At 30.0% G+C, this 21,348-nt stretch overlaps 1 protein-coding gene across 28 annotated transcripts in view; it reads left to right on the plus strand.

Moving 5' to 3' along the window:
* LOC130678154 (collagen alpha chain CG42342-like) overlaps positions 1 to 21,348 on the plus strand; it is a 172,546-nt gene that overhangs the window by 42,301 nt on the left and 108,897 nt on the right. The gene's annotated exons all lie outside the window — the stretch shown is intronic.

The raw sequence follows: 21,348 nt of genomic DNA on the forward strand, positions 1-21,348 counted from the left end.
TTAATATTTTAAATGTTTAACCATTTATCGATATTTATTTATCGTACATCTCTCGTCATCGTTTAGTTTATCCAATAGCCAGTAGCCAGTATAAAAACAAATTCTAAAATAAAAAAAATATTGTGCATATGTGATGCATCAACGCGCTTGGTAATAACGAATCCACTTGTTTTTTTTCTTGTTATTTCTGTTGATGTTGGCACGGTTGTAGTACGTCTATTAGCAAGCCAATACAAACGTTTTTTTTAATTGATCCTACAAAATCAATTTGCCGAACCTCGAATTTTTTTTTTTTTTTTTGGTGTCAATGACCTTTGATTTAAAATTTCATCTAAAAATCACAGGTGTTGCTTTTGTTGTTTAAATAAATATATGACGAAATATATGTGATGGAAAATAAAATAAAATAATTAATAACAATAATAATTATTATTATTATTAATTAACGAGTTATAGATATCGAGCACTTGTTTGCCGTATATTTGAGGCATATATATAAATATATATGGACCAATCAATCGTTAACGAATCACGTCTCGTGGTCATTAACAGCGTTATATTCAAGCGAATGAATTTATTGGATGTGATCAATGGTGCATTTTATACCCCGTCATTACATTATTTTCGATTCATTTAGCAATTTGTGAAAAATAATTATTTTTTTTAATTTAATTGACTTTTTTTGATTGAAATGTGTAAAAGGAAAAGTAGAAGTTGAAAAAAATTTGTCTTTTTTTTTGGAAAAAAAATTACCTTGAGTTGGGCTCGAACTCGAGACTTTCGGTTCAATAATTTTTTTATAAATTATTAGGATTATAGATTTCTTTGCGAAAAATTGTCGTAGAGAAATGAAAAAAAATTATTTGTATGACTCACGATCTGTACTCTGTAATCTGGAAAGATAAAATCAAACAGAGAAATTTTGAAAATTGATATTAATGTTAATTAACTCCGCACGGCAAAAAATAATTATTTAGAGATCTAATTAGAGCGACACAGATCTCATTATTTTCAAATTTCAGATTCATATTGATATCAATAGATCTATTTAGATTTACTCAGGCTCCCGTAGATCGTAAAAAAAAAAAAAATGTGGCCTTAAAATTTTTCTCAAATCAGCATTCGAAATTTGTACAATTTGACCCGCCTTTTTTAGTTTTGATTGCTGTAGATTTTTATACATTTACATCATTCAAAAATTTCATTTGTCCAGATCAAATTATTTTTTCCAGATCTTTTTCTTTTTTATTAATTTCTCTTTGCAGATAATTAATGAAACTTTTAATATTCAATTTAAATAAAAATGTTATTTAATTCATAATAAAAATATTCTTTATCCTCATTTTTTTTTCTTTTACTCTCAAAGAATATTAAAAAAAAAAAATTACAATTAAATTTTAATGAAATGTATTATTATTATTTTTTTTTAACTTGTATTGTAATATATCAGTAATGGCGTCGTTATGATTGTAGATAATGGTTAGATTTCGCAGAATATAAAAACGTTAGCACGAGATATCTCGTCGTTTACTCTTGGACGAGCGCGGTTTTATAAAAGAAAGCCGGTACGTCTTATCTTTCACAAAATTAATCGTCTTACCAGCTATATAATCTTTCTTTTTCTTATTTTCTTATTTTCCTTATTCTCAATTTTTTTTTCTTTTACTTTCCTCTTCTTCCCTTCTTTTTCTTTTTACATTATTATCATATGGATCATGATTCCACTCACTGGGACATTGCTACTATATACTAACCGCCGAAGAGGTTATATTCTCACTATTCGGTATCTCGCGGGATCGAGGTGACTATAATTCTTTAGTTGGGCTCGTGTATAAACCACATGAAAAATTCATACAAGATTCCGAAAGGATTCTTACCTACTTTATTTTATACTCTAGAAAGATTAAGTTGATATTCGTGTTCGAGTCAAAAGAGACTAGAAAATTAACAAGGAAGAGAGAGAGAGAGAGAGAAACAAGTAATAAAAAAATTTGAATTTATATTGTTAGGGAAGTCGGGGCTAGATAGTTTGCTTAATAAATTTATTTATCAGTTTATTATCAAGTCCCCCTCCCTCTCAATTTACACTTACGGAAAAAATTTAGTGAACACTTATGAACACTAAAAAATTCATTAGTGTTGATAAGTGTTTTAATAGTGATCATTAGTACTCTGATTAGTGAATCTTACAACACTATTGGATGTGATTAGTGTTGAATAGTATTGTATTAGTGTTCATCAGTCGGAGTACTAATGGATCTTGCAACGCTATTGGATGTGATTAGTGTTCATTAGTACTCTGGCTAATGAATCTTGCAATATTGTTGAAAGTGATTAGTGTTGTATTTATGATCATCAGTACTCCAAATAGTGAGACTAGCAGCACTATTGAAAGTAATTAGTGTTGATTAGCGTTTTAATAGTGATCATTAGTAATCCGTATGGTCGGTAAGAATCTACTGTAAAATTAAAATTAATGAGACTAAATGCACTAATAACACTAATCCATTAGTGCGCGAAAAAACTCAAGCATTAGTGTTGATTAGATTTTTTCTGAAAGGGTAGTAATCGATTAGTTCGATTTTCTGTGATTTTTTCTAAAAAACAGCTATGAACAATCATCATATGAAATGACAGTTTAAAAATCATTGGGTGTGTTTGGCCGAAGTAAGCACTTACTAAATTTAGTAAGTCACTCACTATACTTACAAAATTTTCGGCCGGGACACAAAACAAGTGCTAACGCAGTAAGCATGGCTTAATATAAGACGCCATTTTTCTTATCGTTGATGTAAACAAAATGGACAGGAACAGACCTGTCATTGTTCAGATACACAAGCACTCAATATAATTATTATATAGTGTTATGTTAATGTATAATGTCTGTCCTGGCCGAAAAGCGCTATAGTCAACTTGTAAGATTTTAATTTTTTTATGCTAACTGGCTTACTAAGTTAAGTAAGTACTTACTTCGGCCAAACACGCCCAATGAATCTACTCTCTAAAAACGAATTAGTGAAAATCACGTGACAATCACTATTTGGCAGTGAATAGTTACTGATTGCCAGTGAAAAGTATACCAGTCTTTGAATTAGTGACAAACTTTTCACTAGTAAACAGTGAATAGTCACTTTTTGCTAGGTTAGTCATGAAGAAATGCGCGGGAGTTTTGAATCCCACAAAAGTCTGTTATATTCCTTACTTCCTTATCATTCAACATGAAGAATATGTTAAAGGAAATAATATTAACAGCTTGTGTTGAATTAACAGATTTTCGTGTTGAATGTCGGTACAATAATTTAACCAAATTATTTTCTAACACATGTAAAAAATTTCTAACTGTGTATATTTTTGAATATTATTATTATTATTATTGTTATTTTTAGTGTATGAAAAGCAATCTGAATGTTTAACGTTATAAAACACAAGTTTAAAGTTGGCTCAACTATTTTCTCATAACGAAAACTTGAAAGTTGATCGTTTGTAGACGACCCTAAGGTAGTAGTTGTAGGATAAAGCCCACCCTCATTCAGCCCCGATTGTCGCGACACTTTTAATTCCTATAAATAACCGGCTTATAGTCACTTGGTTGCTTCTTATAGACAGATAAAGTGGAATGAGTATTATATATATAGTATTATGGATGTATATATATATACATATATAGTAACATCAATATCTAAATTCTCTCATTCTATAACCTTCTCCCTAACTGCCAGAAACTTTCAAATTGATCCTCAATATATTATTCTACGTATTTGTAATATACGGAATAATAAATATTGTAGATATTGCGTTTTCAGATTTTTTTAGGGTTTGTTTAAATTACGGTGTCAGGTGATTTTGAATTTTTTTAGGATAAAATCTTGAATTATTGAGTTATTTGGGATGCTGAGAATCTGCAAAATGTTGCGGGGAAAAATATCCGATTACGTCTTCATTGATTTTTTAGACTGCGTTAGAATACTGGCAGGTGCCGTTTTCTGAAAACTAATAAAAATTTCATTTTTATTAGATTCTTTTATACTTTAATGAAAATAAACTATTGTCAAGTGATTTTCTTATTACCAACAGTTCGCAAAAAAATAATTATGATGAAATTTTGATTAGTTTCCAAAACAAACTAAAAATTCGACTGATGAATATTTCTAAGACAAGTAGTTTTTTGGTACTATGATTGAAATTAATCAACGTTATTCATATTATATCGATTCTTTAACACTTCTGACAAGTAGTTAAGAAATAATCAACATGATTTCTTAATAAGTTTTGGAAATGAAAATTAAAAAGCTCTTATTTGATCAAATTTGATAAATTTGGTTTTCGTAATTTTTTTTATGATTATGGTGTAAGTTAGTAAATGCAAAGTAGTTTCCGAGTTCCGTACTATCTACAGAAATAGCTAAAAAAAATGAAGACAATATCTCTATCTATTCTTGAAATAGATGCGGAAATTCAAAGTCACCATTTTCTAAAAAAACAACGAAATTCGTTTTTCGACGGTTTTTTTTGCTATGAACAAGCAAACAATCATTAAATTTCAGCTTCTCAGAGCTATTCTGTCATAAAATATCCACAGAAATCTAATTATATAATCTAACTAAGCGAATTATCATAATCTGCATATTTCTAATGCAGCGTCAAATTCAATTTTCATGAAATTTTCTCACAATAATGAAAGCTTGCTTACCGTAAGCAGTTTTCAGATTCTGTACAACCTTCAAAAGGTGCCAAATAGTGTTGTTACATCGAATTCGATTAATCGAACAATCAATGTTTTTGTTTCGATTGTCGATATTTTTTAATCGATTGTAAAGGATTCGATTACCGGTTTGAATCATTTTTTTTTAATCAGGGTAAATATTTTCTTTATTTATTTGTTTTTTCTTTAAAATATTCGATTGTTACAATCGATTTTTGGTCAGTCGATTGTATAACTAAAACGCTGCTCTCAACTAATTGAATCTTCCATACAATTTTTTATTTTACTAAAATGATAAGTTATTACATTACGACAGCCCATTTTTTAAAAATTGGTTTAGTCTTGTTCATTTGTTGCTTTAATAATATTGTAATTAAATCAACGGTCATGAAATGAAATTTTTCTAATTATTACATTATATCATTCGAAAGTAAAATTTTACCTGAAATATTTAGTTGTTACTACTATTTCATTAATCATTCATCATTTTTTAGCTTTTTTATTTATTAACCTTTTTTTTCATTGTAATATTAAAATTCAAATTCAAATTTTAAAATCGATTTTCACCATCGATTGAGTTATCGATCGCACAACTATACAGTTAATTAAGAAAAAAATTGTTTTTTTTTTGCTAAAATTAATCGATTAATCGATTGCTTATGGACGATTAATTGATGACATCGATTGTCTAGTACCGATTGTATTCGATTGTAAATAATCGAATAATAGTACCCGGTTGTGAAAACACTAGTGCCAAAAAAGAAATTTTTTCGCTATCTTTAGTCTTTGAACCATAGTTTGAATTCTTACGCATAATGTTCAGATCAGAAATGATAATCAAGAGTTTGGATTTTTATCCAAATAAAAAATTAGTAGATATAATCTCATTTCTGGTTTCAAAGACTATATTAAGTAGCTAAAATCAATAGATGATATCTTGATTAATGTTTAAGATTAAAGCAACAAAATAATCTGTAATTATAGAATCACTTTTATTATTTAATGCCACTAGGCATGAAAAAAAAAAAAACTGTGTTGACAAATGTATCAGCGATGTTATGTCTTATCTATAAAGATCGTAAATTCAAAATCAGTGAATAAATAAATGAATAAGTATAGGTAAATATTTATCATCAGAAGGAATCGAGGAGGAACGACCCATCAGTACGGCGATGTTATTACAACCTTTTTTTTTTTTATTATTATTTTTTTCTTGTCTTCTCTTTGGTTATTCCCCTCAAGAAAATTGATGCCATCGGCAGGGACACTAAGTGCACGTTGTCGGAAAAACGAAAGAGAGTTTATGAATTTACCATGAAAAAGCGAAGAAAAAGACGTTTTTATTTAAAGGACGATATAAAATGAGGGCAAAAGTGTGCGTCCCTGTATACGTTAAAGAAAAAGATGATGAAAAAATAAAAGAAGAAGAACAAAATATATATAAAAAAAAAAATAATAAATAAATAAGGTAAAAATACATAGCACAACAAGACGAATGAGAAGAGTAGAAAGAAGTTGGTCGAATATAGTCACCCGCATCTGTGCGGAGATGGATAAAAAAAAATGAGAAAGACCTCCGATGGGTAGGGGGATGTTACATATAAGGAAATGCCAAGACTTTACGAGTTTCGTTCAAAGTTGTTCCTCGTTTATTTTTATACTTTTACTTCTACACTATATTGTATATTATATATTATACATATATATAATATATTATCTAAAATTTTTGTGAGATTTTTCATGCGTAAATCTACCTATCGCTTTTAGTTTCATATACTTTTTCTATTGAAAATAATATATAATACGCGAGTTCTGTTAGAATCTATGGCAACTCAGAAAAGCAAAAGTACTTGTATGTAAAATTGTAGGCAAGTATTTTAGATAAAAAGTTAAACAGTAGTAGGATAGATGGGGATGTGCGCGGGCCGACATAACAATCCAGCGCAAACTAAGTCGAATAATGGAAAGCTTTGGAATTCGGTTAAACTACTGCTATTAGAGGATCTGAAGTAGTAGGAAGTATGAAGTAGGATGGAGTTGAATCAGCAACGGCATCACTTGGTGGATCTTAATTAGCCATCGACAACTAAAGCGGGGTAAAGAGTAATGCCACGGCGCGTACTGCATAGCATCGGTGATTAACTTTACCCTCTTGCATCATTCTGAATAGTGTAGACAGGTAATTCATTAATCTTGCTCCATCGAATACGAAGAAATGCTGTTTATCAGCTTACGAAACTTTAAATAAAAAGAGAATAGAAAGAAAAAAACATTATTTTAGCTATAGGAAGACGACGAACAATAGAATTGTTTTCGACAGAGTTTCTATTGAAAATTTACGCTCCGGTGAAGAGGGTGCTAATTCACTGTTTTTTTTTTTGTTCTACTCTTCGAAAAATACGTTTTTTTTCGGATGTAATGGAGATATCTGGGAAATTTTTTTGTTGTTGCAGAAGAACCAGGGAAGCATTTAATGCTATTTTCGGTTATTTTTTGCCCGATGTAAGAAAAACAAGAGACTAATGGTAATTTATATTGCGATTGTTCAAAAGTTAATCATAGGGCAGGGGGCAAGATATTTTTTATTTTTCACTAGCACATTTTATCGGGATGTCTCGAAAATTTTATAAAGGGGAAGGGACGATACTTTCTGAAAAATGGTTCACTAAAGTCCATAGGTCCAACTTCCCCCGGCCAGGGAGTTTGAACTGATGATCGATTTAGCCCCGCATAAATAAAAACACGACAAACAAAAACGTCTTCGGGATCTTTTAAAGGAGGGTCATTATAGAATAGGGATCGTCTTGCCCCCTCGCCTAATTATTTTCTAATTACGTTTCGCACGCTCCAAGGAACCGGAAATTCATTTATTATTTGCTATCCCCAATGGTAAAAAACGTTAAATGTTAGTTTCGGTTCTTCTCAATTGGGCGCCATACCATTTTAAGTTTGAAAACTAATCAAAAGATCATCAAAATTTTTTTTGAGCTGCTCCTTTTGCTGTCATAGCTCACGGAATTTACTTTAAGTTCCGATGACAAATTGAACTAGAACCAAAAATTAAATTTTAGACTTTTTCATATTTGGCGCCTTTTAGACTTTTGACCCCACTTTCAAAATTTCTAGAAGTACAATTTTTTAAAAATAATTTCCCGCGATATTAAAAATAATGCAAATTATTCACGAATTTTCTCTAACAGATCAAAGAAAACTAAAAAATCCAAAACCAATAAAGGTAACAAAAAAACTCTTTTTTATCACTTTGTCAGATTCTTTATTTCTCAAAACTCACTTTACAATCTTTCAGTCTGAATCCTCTTTCTCTTATTATCGACGATTTTATTATCATCCAGATTTCTTAAGCAGATTTCAATTTCAGCTTCGCCAATTCTATCATAAAAAAAATAAAAATATAACAAATCTACAGATAATTTTATTTTGTATTGTATTGTATCAGTGAGATAAAATTTCCATATTTTCCGCAGTCGTCATAAAGGATGAAACAGAATATTAAGGGAGTTGGGTGTAGAGAAAAGAAGGAATAGGAAGCATCAGAGCTATATCCAACACGTGGCATAAAGTCTTGGGTTGTATTCGCGTCAGCGGGTTCTCAAGTGCCGTTGCAGACGCAACAAGATCGTATTCGCGCTTTGAGTTCTTCACACATATATATACATATACCTTCACACACACGAGATATATATATATACATACATATAAAGGTATGGCGATGTTCCAGCTGTATAAGGGTCGGTAAACTCCAAAACGTAGGGAAAAGTATAACGTCGCAAGACGTTACGTTAACTATATATATATATATATATATATATATATATAGTATAGTTGTAGGTAGATAGATATATACTACTACTGAATTCGTTTTGGCGAGGATCCAGACGATGTTGGAACGACTGCCACGAGGTTTACCAGATCCGCAGTGTCACCCTTCTTAAAGCTTACGCCCTCTTTTACTCAAACATTTTACGCACATATATGTATAGTTGTATATGTGTATAGTTACATATACAACCACATGGAGTATGATCTTCATCCCTCTTTACCCCAAGGGTGCTAGGGATTATTCATGACTAGCCGCAATGCTCAACGAAATATTTCTGATAAATAGCCGACAACTCAGAGACCTAAAAATGTTAGATACAGTTAAACCCATTCAACATTTAAACATTTTGGCTAGGCTTCGTTTTTTATCTACGCAGTGAACGGTATTTCCGATTTTTATCACTTGTTATACAAAGACTAGTTAAATAGGGGCGTTAGTATTTTATGATCTATAAAAAATAGTAGAAGGCGAAGTGTACATGCAGTAAATTTGTCCAATTAAAAAATTATCCGAAGCAAACTATTGTTTTTTTTTTTTTTTCCCATTGATTGCCATAGAGAACGACAGCTTTTTTTTTACCACCGTTTTCGAACTCGAATTTATCACCGATTCCTTAACATCGAGATTGCATTTAAAATGGACTCAATGAAAATAAAATAACACCAGTGTAGGTGGTGTCATTTGGCCGTGTTAAGTGGGTGTAAGGGTGAAATAATACCGGTGTAAATGCGGGGTAGACTATGTCCGTTCAGAGTATTAATTTTCGAAAGCTTATAAATTCGTTCTTAGTTTTGCGTTTACACGGTAAGAAATGCATGGCGTTCAACTCCATGCTGGTATGGTCTCAAGACAGATACTAAAATAGTGTGTGAAATATTCCAAGACAGTATTGTAACGAATCCCAGAAGTATGGCGTTATTTACTATACTGTATAGTACTGGAGCTATTGTATTGCTTACACGTATGCATAGCAGGCACGGCGAAACAGCATGGCCCTGCGACCCATACTACAATGTCGAGGGCACACTGCCACTAGTTTTTTCCGCCATGATTTTTGGCGTGTCAATCAATGTGTACTATCGTTTTATCACAAAAACTATATAGTAGGGTGATTCATTTCCGCAAAAGTTTTTTTCATAATATCAATTATAATTTTTTTTTTTATATTATATTTTTCAAATTATTAAAATGATTATAACTCGGAAACTATGGACTTTAGCGACTTGACTCGTAAGACTTTTTTTGAAGGGAATAAAATTTCCTATAAAATTTCTATTAACATTTTGAGTGTACTTTCATTGGTTTACGTTCTGCAAGCCAATAAAGGTCAATTTCATAGGAAAAATGAGTTCCGCAACGGACACAAGTGAAACAGCTGGAATTACAGCTAAGTAACTCTGGGCACTTTTGAAGAACACCAAATGCCCTACAATTTGCGACCAAAACCGCCTTGATATCATGAAACGCAGCTGAGTATTAGAAAGTTAAAAAAAAAGTAAATTAATTTACGCATATTTTAAATGGGAAATCTTTGAAATCAAATGGCAAGTACTTAGCATTGGAATTAAGAGTTCATATTTGGTGAAAATTTTTTTTTTTCGATGTAGATTGAGATTTTGCTTGAGCACTTAAAAAAAAAAAATTTTTGCGGAAATGAATCACCCTACTATATAGATGTCGTTAGATTAGGCTTATCGGCCAGAAGCAATGTGGATACGGCAATGCAGTATGGGCCTGACGGCCAAACTGACATTGCGGCATCCGCGACAACTATCGCCAATTTTACTATTCCCGCAATGGTTGAATGATCTATTCATACAATTTTATAACCTATAAAAATCTTCGATACCATACAGTATGGATTTCACGCCCATACTGGCATAGTGATCCGCACAATATTTATTACCGTGTAGAGGATTAGTTTGAGAGAAAAGGTTCAACAAAACTTACTACAAACCCTCTTTAAACAAACTATTATTTTTTTTGTTATTGAGTGCAATATAGAACTGGCGTCTATATTAAATGTGTATATTTTCGCACTTGTTCTATAAAATAGTTTATTGCGAAATCCCCTGAAGGCAAGATGCTGTATATTATATAAAGAAAAGGATAGAGATGTCTTAACTAAGCGAGTGCAAGAGCCGTAAAACCCCTGGCGCGTAATTAACTCTTCCGCGACGAGACCCAATGAAAACGAATGGCTCCTTTGAGCTGGTAAGATGCTGCCGACTACTTACTCTATATACTACTACATAATACTCTACTATATAAACGGGCAAGTGCAGAGGAAATAGTGTGTATAGATGACCATGCTGTCCAATGATGTAGTGGTGAATTGTACGAGAACTCTGCAATCCTGCTCCAATTTCATCTTCATAGCTTTTCCTCCTATATATATTATTCTATCATTATACTGTAGATCTAGTTATATATTAGCTTACAACAGTTATGTGGTTACCGATGAAAAATAAACTTTAATAATGTGTGTCTGTGGTTTTACTACAGAATATTAACATTTTATTACTATAGTTTATTCTACATATTAACCTCGGTCCTTACCTCAATGTGTGTATTTATTATTTAATTAAAACCTGTAAACTAATTGAGAAGAAAATATAGTAAATTATATCCCTTGGAAATATATACATGTATATGTTTACAACTTGATAATAAACGCTTATTAAAGTTTATTAGTGTCCATCAATGTCTATTACTATGAATTATGTTTTTTGATACGTCGATATTTCATATTAATTACAATTCAAACTTAAAAATGAGTATATAAGAAATTTAAATTTCGTATCATTCCTATTGGCCGCCCGTATGAAAAAACAATATATGTTTAAAATATATAAAATCATATATGTTTGCAACAAAAAAATATATGATATATTATATTGTATATTATAAAAAATCATATAGAGATTTTGGCCGATTAAATATAAAATTATATACAATAGTAAATATATATATTCCATATATGTAACATATGTTTTATATATTAAGCTATATATGGGGCATTCCACGCCAAATCGACCACTTTTGAACCCGACTCCTTTAGATTTGGCTAAAAATTTTTTCTCTTTTTCTACCCCATCAAAAACGTTACTCATAATTTTTTCATATTTTTTCACCCAACCAAAAAAAAGTTATAAATTTTTGAAAAAAATGGCTTTTTTTATTTTAAATAGCTCTAACTTTTTCAAAATTCGACTGATTGGAACGTTTCTTTTTTTCAAAATTTTTGTTTTTAAATGTACTTTTTTAAAAAAAATACAAAAAAATTATTGCAACCTATCTTCATTGTTTTTTTGTAGATTTTTAGAAAAAATCAAAAATTTTTCGATGTTTACCATTTTTTATTTTAGATTTTTTTTTTATATAAAACTGACATTTTCTGCAGATCCTCAAATTTTTTTAAAGTAATGTTTTTTCGATTTACATTTTTTTTTTCCAATTGAAAAAAAAAATTTTTTACAACTCGCCTTATTTCTCATGACACCATGCTTAAAATTTTCGAGAGTGCTTAGGAAACTTTCAAATTTGGAAAACAAAAATAAAAACAATAAATTTAAATGATAATCCTCGAAATAATTTGAATTTTGTTCGAAAAATTAAGTTTAAAAATAGAAGGACCTTCTGAATAATGTTTTTGTATTTTTTTCTGAAAAGTACATTTAAAACGAAGAAAATGAAAAAAAAAAATTTTCGAATATATTAAAATTTAAATCTAATTTAATTGGCGTTGGTCATACGAAATTTAAAAATTCGTCTTCGAATAATTTGGAAAATTATGAATCACTTGAATTTTTCAAAAAAAAATTTATACACAGAAAAAAAGGATTTCTTGGCGCAAAAAATTTTTTGTTGTTCTAAGAAAATTTTTACTTGATCCAATAATTTTTTTGTATTATAAAGTGAAAACAAAACTTTTCTTGGGGTAAGATAAAATTTTCTCGGAACAAGAAAAAAATTTTTTAGGCGAGAAAAAAATTCTTGAGCCAAGAAAAATTTTTGTCTTCAATTCATAATACAAAATATTTCTTGCGCCAAGAAATTCTTTTTTTCTGTGTAAATGATCCAAAATTGACAGCTAATTCAAATATTTTGAATTTTCTCCGAAATTTGAATTTTCCGATCCGACACTAATAATTTGTAATTCCGAATACTCACCCACTTTCCAATAAAAAATCACTTCGAATGCCATCAAATTAAATTCTAGAGTTTTTAAAAAAAAATCACCCGAAGAAGTAAACCAAAATCTGCTTGATTAATTAAGGATAAGTACTTACATTAAAAATGAATTTTTTTTCTTTCATTTTTGAAATTAAATCTTTGCATACCCCATAAAATTAAAAAAAAAAACCCATTTTATTATTTAAAAAAATCACTTACCCAATTTCAATAAATCCCTTGATTTTTTTATTAACTCTCTTGTAGATAGAAAATAAACAGTCGGTACGTCGAGAAAAAAAATTGAAACTTATGTGGGTGAGCAAACGCAAACAAAAAGAATAAAAAAAAAAAAAAAACTAAAAGAGGCGAATGTACGTAGTAAAAAGAGCAACAGAAAAAAGAATAAAAAAAAGAGGTAGGCTCGTGCCGTCCAAACTAGCCGGGTAAACTACTCCGCCTACTCGTGTCAGGAATTTCTAAGGACAGCTTTCAGTGGCCCTATGTTTATTCTCCTCGAACATTCATAACATTTGCATTACCATCGTGAATAACATTTATTCATTGTACTAACGTCAATTTACTGGATAATGAAGACGACTCTTTACTCTCTTATACACATACACACTTATATGTCTTTATAAGAATATATATATATAGATATAAAGTGGGAGTGGGATGAAAGAGAATGACAAGTAGGAAATAAAATAAGTACATTAGTATAGTGATTTTGAAGATGTCCGGAACGTCATCGTTGAAATTCAACAGATCTTCTTGCTTCTTATTCTATTCTATAATCTATCTACTATAGTACGTACATATAGAATTTTATGAATGATCTCAGCTGTCGGAAATTGGCTGCTTTAATGCAGTCAAGTGCTTTCTTATGTTTGTGTATGTATACGTATGTATATATATATTTATGTATAAAGGGGTTGGATTATTAAACTTTGAGACTCCTCTTGGTGGACTGAATTAGCTTAGAGTCTTCTTTTTACCCTTTTTTTTTCATAGTTGTTTTAAAAAAAGACATGATGAATAAGACAAGTGAGTGAAGATACTTCAATAACTAACATAAATGTTTGCTTAACCATAGCTGTTAAAAAATTTTTAAGACGTAAATTAACAGTCTATAAAAAGAAAAAATCGCTTTTTTTTATTTTTTATGGGAGTCATTGTTGTGTTTAGTTGAGATGTTGGAAGACTATGATGTCGATTTAATAGAAATTAAATCGATTTGTGTAAATTTATATCGAAGTTAATTAGTAAATTCATTTTACAATTTTTTGAAACATGAATTAAAGCTGCAACCGATTAATCGAAATTTTAACTGGAGTTTAAATCAAAATTTTGATGTTCCAATCGATTGATTGAAGTTGAAATCGATATAATGAAGTATTAATCCATTTTCAAGTTGCAAAATTAATCGATATATTGAAGTTTGCATCGAATGATCAAAGTTCGGATTGAAATCGCAATAAACTTTTCAAAATTTAAATCAAATTTTCAATGGATTTATTCAAATTTAAGTTTAAATTGATGTCAATTCAAATTTCAAATCTATATATTAATTTTTCAATCGATTTATAGATTTATCAGTTCACGTTAAAGTAAATAACGATGTATCGAAATGAATTAATGGGAGCCAAAATTAATAAGTGAAAGTTAAAATCGATATTTTGTCATTTAAATCGATCAACATAAAAATTTTATTGGCGAAATTAAGGAATAGGAGCTTCGAATTCTGGTCCAAAAATTTTTATTCTTAAGTTACAACTTTTTTTTATTTTTATAAAAATTAAAAATAGGACATGAGAATGTCAATACAAAATTTAAAATAAATACTAAAAAAAATTAAACAAAGGAAATGGAAAGATTGCTTTAAGCGTAAAGTGACAGTGCACGTAACGTATGAAATAACAGAGGAAGTAAAATATTAAAAATAAACCAATAAAAATGCAATAATTTTTATGACTTCGTAGAATTCACATATTACGTTTAAAATACATAAGTTTTATCGATTTTCGTATTTTTTTTTTTTTTCGTAACAAGAAAGAGTTTCTCTCGCCAAGTATCTTTTCCTCAGTTTTCTTATTCTTGTTCTTCTTTGTAAAGGATAATATTTACGCTGGTACTTTCAAGTTAATGAAATATGATCGCCTGGAGGCTGGATAATTCCATGAAGGTAAATCCCATCTATTCCCTTTTCACATTCTCATTTGCTTTTCACTAGACTATACTATACTATGTATATATATTTATATCTTTATATATATAACACTCAACGTAGTATAAAATAACCTCTCACTCTTATTCATCATATTTTCCTCTATCTCGTTATCAAGCACGTCGCATTACGTTTCACTTAATTGGGTAAACACCGAGGGGTTGGTTATACACCCAACGCTTTATCCTGTTTCAAAATATTAATATACATATATATTATATGTCGATAAGCATTAAAAAATTAAAAAGCTGATGCAAATATTTTCCTATAATCAAATTAAAAAATCTGCATTCAATTTTTTTCGCTTGATCACTGGATTAATCGAACTTTGAAACAGTAGATTGGATAGACAGAGAAAAATATTTTGAAAACTTTACTAAAAGCTATGGGTTGAATAGTCATTTTATATTGTTATGTTGAAGCAATATTGGAATTTCATAATTTTCACTATGTATGGAATTTCACTATAGCATAAAATATTTCACTAATTAATACAGTTAGTTTTACTTTATTAGAATAGAATTCAATAAAATTAACCCATGAATTGAACTGGGCGCCATTTTGATCCCAAAAAATTTTCAATTGATTTTTTTTTTATTTTCCCGCTGGAAATAGAACGAGCTAGGCTACCCTGCTTACAAAATCCGATAGATTCTCATAGCTGTATGTATAAGGCCCTATACTTAACTATAGGGGAAACCGGGGCAAGACGGCCCACCTGGGGCAAGAAGGCCCACCTCAAAAATTAACCAAAATTTTTTTTTTCTTGTTTTCTTTTGATTATCACAAATTTAGATTATTTACTCATTTTTAGCCCGATACGTGAAACTTGGGGCAAAATGAACCACTCAAAAATTCTTAAAGAAAATGTATTTCATAGTATTATAACCTAGTCATGATTAATTTAATAGAAATATCATTTTTTGGTTAATTATATGGATTTGAATTAAAATAGAGCATTTGAAAAAGTTAAAAAAACCAATAATCAATTTTTTATTCAATAGAAAAATAATTATTAATCAATTGTTATTTTTTATTGAATAACTTTTAATTTGTTCATATAATTGGGGCAATTTTCGGCTGGAAAAATCAGTATCTAATATAGCAATTCTTAATGTGACCAATCATTACTTTTTAATAGATTATGCCATAAATTAATTAACTTTCACTAATAAGTCACGTAGTATACAAAAATCAAATTTGAAATCGAAATTCATTAAAAATGTCAAATGAAGTTTATTTTCAATTCACCAAAACACTCAATTTTTTTTTGCAGAAGTGAAAAAATGATTCGTATCATATCAAAAAAGGTTATTTCGAGTAATATTAAAGTAAATACAGTTGTTAAAGAGAAAAATATAAACATTTGTTACGCGGGAAATTTTTTTACAATTAAAAAAAAAAAATTTTTTTTTTCATTTTTTTTCGGAGGGAGCCGTCTTGCCCCAAAAAAAAAATTTTTTTTCAGGAGCTTCACCAAAATTTTGGTGAATTGAGTTCAAGTTGGACAAGAGTAAATCGACTTGATGGTTAAAAGCCACAAATAATAATAACCGGCTTAGGTGGGCCGTCTTGCCCCGGTCTCCCCTAGCACTTCTCATAGAACTCATTCATTCTTATAAAATCTCTATAGAAATTTATGAGAATCTATTGAAGTCTATAAGATTTTCTAAACAGGGTAGATACCGTCAATTGAGATCTTCGACTTATTTTCTTAAAAAAAGTCATTATTCATCTTTTAAATAATGACATTTTTTGAAAATCCACTTATGGGACCAAAACAATCTTGAAGTATATTTTTAGCGAAAGCCCCAGATCTTTTTGAAATATTGTAAATGCAAAAAATGACGCGTACTTGAGTGAAAGAAATTTTTTTTGATTTCAAAAGAAAAAACTTCGATTCTTTGAATTTCAAAAGACGAAACTCAGCCAAATGAATCTTAAATTTCTCAAGAAGCTTTAATGAGCCTCATATGAACCTACCACTCGACTATGTAGTTTAAATTCGATTAGTATTATTTCAGGCTCTTTAGAGTAATAATATAAAAATTTTCCAAATTAACATATGGTATTATCGATATTCAGTCATTTTTATCATGCATTTGGTAATAATTAACGAAAGTAAAGCATAAATTTGTAGACATTAGTGCTTTATAATGAAAACATTAAATATTAATAGATTTTCGAGACTCGTTTACTCATTTTCCTGCACAAATTGAACCGCTTTAAATACGTCATTAGACCTTATTAATGTAATCCCCTCTTCACCTCGCCCTTATTGTACCGTATTATCATCGCATACAAACCTTAGATAGGATTCACCTTCAATGGATCAATGAAAACTTAACAAATGAGAGTAAAACTTACTTAACCCCATTATAATTATAATCATAATAATTAATATCTCTTACATACTTTCCTTCAATCATAATATTAATGTAATAATTATTCTCTCCGTTCACATCACATAAATCCTGTAAAATATCAATTAACGTCCTCATAAAATCCATTAGCATACACTCTTCAAAAATTTCTCTTCAATTTTATTACTTTCAAATAACTTTTTAAATTTTTAATTTAACAAATTATAAATTAAAATTAACCATTAGAAAAATAATCAGTTAATTAAAATTCAATACCCTCTCTTAAATAAATAAAAAAAAAATTCTGATATATTTTTACAGGTTTTTATCTGTATACAAACTTGATAATTTTGCTTACTCATCGTTTCTCTTTACTTGTATAACCCTAAGGTAAAGTTGGGTACAAATTTCTCGGTTAATTTTCATGGTCTCTCCTTTCCTTTTACATACTTACATACATTCAAGCCCACATATATAAAGACGAAACGTGGGCACAACGGGACTGGGTTTGGAAAACGGATCACCCCAAAAATTTGGTAATAATCCCGAAGTTTTTTTTTTTTTTTTAATTTTTTGAACACGGAAAGAAAAGAAATGTCGCTGCAACGGGAACAGTCCTGTAGCATAAGTTTGTGGCTGCAACAGGATTATTCCTGTTGCAGCCACAAGTTTTTCCTGTTGCAGTCACAGGAATAATCTAAGATTCGTAATAAGTATAATAATGTGTATTAGTGGAATTGAGAATCCACGACGGTGATATATATTTTTTTCTACACATACACACACGCGCAAATGCGCGCACATACATGCGCAATACATGCTTAGACATACACACGTACTCGCACACATACACAAACGCGCCCGCACACATATGCGCGTGTTCGTACATATATATATATATATATATATATATATATATATATATATATATATTTTTATCGGTGTTGATTTCCAACTCCACTAATTCACTTTATTATACTTGTCACGGTTTTAAGTTTATTCTTATGATTGTAACAGAACTGGCCCTGTAGCTGCTACATGGGCAGGTCCTGTTGCAGCAACAGTTATTTTTTTCCGTGTAGACTCAATGAATTTTTGGCCACAATAAATACATACGATGTTTTCTTTGCTACACAGAAAAAACAGTTAACTTGGTTCAAGAAAAATGTCGTCTTCCGAATTTTCTTTCTTGATTCAAAAAAAATAAATCACTTGATTCAAAAACTTTTTTTGATTCAAGACAGTAAATTCTCTTGCTCCAAAAAAATTTATTTTTGAAGGGAAATTGAAAATTTCTCGATTTAAAAAAATGAATTCTGGGCTAAAGAAAATTAGGCATCTCACTCCAAAAAATCAACGTTTTGAACGAAAGAAAAGTTACTTAGGGCTATAAATTTTTCGTCAAGTCAAAAAAATAAAGAATCACCAAATGCACGAAAATTCATTATTTCCTTAGCGGTCTCGTTTCGCCCACCCTTCCCTCACATATATATTACATAAATATATACGTATATAAAATCACAACTTACATACTTACACATAACATCGTATATTATAGTTTATAACGTTTAAAGACGCTAATTGGAAGCTTACTATCGAAACGTATCGTACCTCCTGTCGCATGACTCGTAATACAAACAAAAAAAATATATATATAAAATTAAAAGCCCCATTCTTCATAAAAGAAAAACAATTAAACTTTTTTATAACGTCATTTTTAATAACGACTTTTTATGCGTCATAAAGATTCGAAAAATAATCTGGCTTTAGGTTATTGGATACAACGCAAATAAAAAAAAAAAAATACAATAATGTATAGAAGTAAAGTGTCGATAGGCCAAATGCCAATGTTTCACGATTGAAGCTCGTAAAAATGTCGAGTTTAACGCGAGTATTCCCAACGATCAAGTCCCCTAGACTTGCCATTCAATAGTTGTGTAGTATATATATATATATATATATATATATTGCTGATACATTTTAACGTAAAACGATAAGACTACGATCGTCAGCGTGATGGTGAAAAAAAAAAAAACGTTATCCAGTACAACCCTCGAGTTTCAGATCAAGCCGGCTTCAGTATTGCCATCAGTACTATCGCACCGCCATCAGAGAGAAAACGTGATGAGATTCTATACAAGTACTTTTAGTTTTCTCTGTTGTACTATTTTACAATTCGAAAGATTGCTATCTTGACGACAAGAGATTTTTTATATTACTAAAATACTAAAGAGAGAATTGAGGGAGAGAGATAATTTTTTATTAAAGAAAATAATCGAAGGAATGAATTGGTTTGTTTTTTTTTAAAAGGAATAGGGTGTCTTAATTTTTTATTTGAATAAATTATTTGGTAAAATGGGCACGTAATTCAGTGACTTTATTGTAAAGATATTTATTTTTTTGATAACAAATTTATTAATGTGCGTGATAAAAAATTTCCATAACAATCTATTGATAATTCGAAATCTGTCATATTATTCAAATTTCAAAACAAATATTCAAATTTTATTTCATACGGACAATTTTAAAAATTCCATTTATTCGTAAGTTTTCAAATTATGTATAAATTTTTGAATCGTTTTAGTTTTTACAATATTTGACTTATTGCAACTTTTTGACGTCATCTCATTCTCCATACAAAAAAAAAAGAATCGGCCCATTACTGGGTCGTGAATGGCTGCCAATTTTCAAGCATCGGCCGAAGATCGGCTAAATATCGGATGATAACGGTATGCCAAGCATTGGCCAATCGTGGTAATCAATCATCGGCCAAAGCTTGGTATCAAACCGTTGGCCAACGAACGGCGGTTAATTGTGCGCCGTTTTTATAAGCAAAAAGACGGCGGCCAATGATTCACCATGCACGGGCCAGTATAGTTAGCCATTTATTAGCCAATCATTGCAAACCAGGCATCGGCCGATCTATGGGAAAATTTTAAAGTTCGGCGACTTTGTATGGGTCACACGCTCAAAATTAACAAAAAAAAATTTCGCTCTCCCCCCCCTCCTATCAAAAGTTTAAAAAATTCCCAATCAAATCTAATAATCGGTCTTTTATTTGTTATTTTCCGATCAAATATTTCTCACGGATATACCCGTACCTATATTTCAATAACACCGAAATTAAATACATTTACGTGGTCTATTTATCGCTCATCCTATTTCTATCTCCCCTGAGTGATTTTTTATTATCCCCATTTAATAACGTATCGTATCTCATTAATAACTCCATAGTAAATATTTTTATTGGATGTCAATAAAATAAAATAAATCATTTATGGGATATAACGTCGATATATACATAATAATATACATACATGCATACATACATCCATCTATCCATACATATATATATATATATATAAATATATGTATTTTATTATCATTAGTCTGGGGTATATGTGATAATACAATGCAATCAATTGTGAATTCGAAATGCTGCCTCATTACTTGTATTATTGGGTACACACAAAACCGGATTCTATATCACGTATGTCGACACGTCACCATACAAATGATAATAGCTGGCAGTCTATACATATACATCTATATATATATATATATATGCAGGATCATCTATATAAATGAATGAGTGAGAGTATAAGTGAGTATACGCGAACCCACATGCATTAACGATCTATATATATGTCTATATATATACATATATATCACAGCACAGTGATCGCACCTCTTCTGGTATTTTAAATAAATCAGTGTATTGCCTATTTAAATCATGTTGTAGAGATAATCCATGAGCAACAAATCTCACCCTCAAGCCTAGCCTACTCTCAGTATAGCACGAGCTTTGGCTATTAGTTATCGAGCGATTATCTTGATTTTACATTCCCCATTGCCATTGGATTTAGCTCGTATCATTGTACTATACATCACCCTCTTAAGCTGACGCAGACAATGTGATGGAAGTAAACTGATTTTTTTTTTTTTTCTATGGCATCTTTGGTGAAAACATGTTACACTAAGGGTTCCAAGATGGATTTGTGGCGGGATTGGAATGTTTTCATTAACTTTTACAAATGCCCCT

This window comes from Microplitis mediator, chromosome 1 (genome assembly GCF_029852145.1).
Source record: "Microplitis mediator isolate UGA2020A chromosome 1, iyMicMedi2.1, whole genome shotgun sequence".
Lineage (NCBI taxonomy): Eukaryota > Metazoa > Arthropoda > Insecta > Hymenoptera > Braconidae > Microplitis > Microplitis mediator.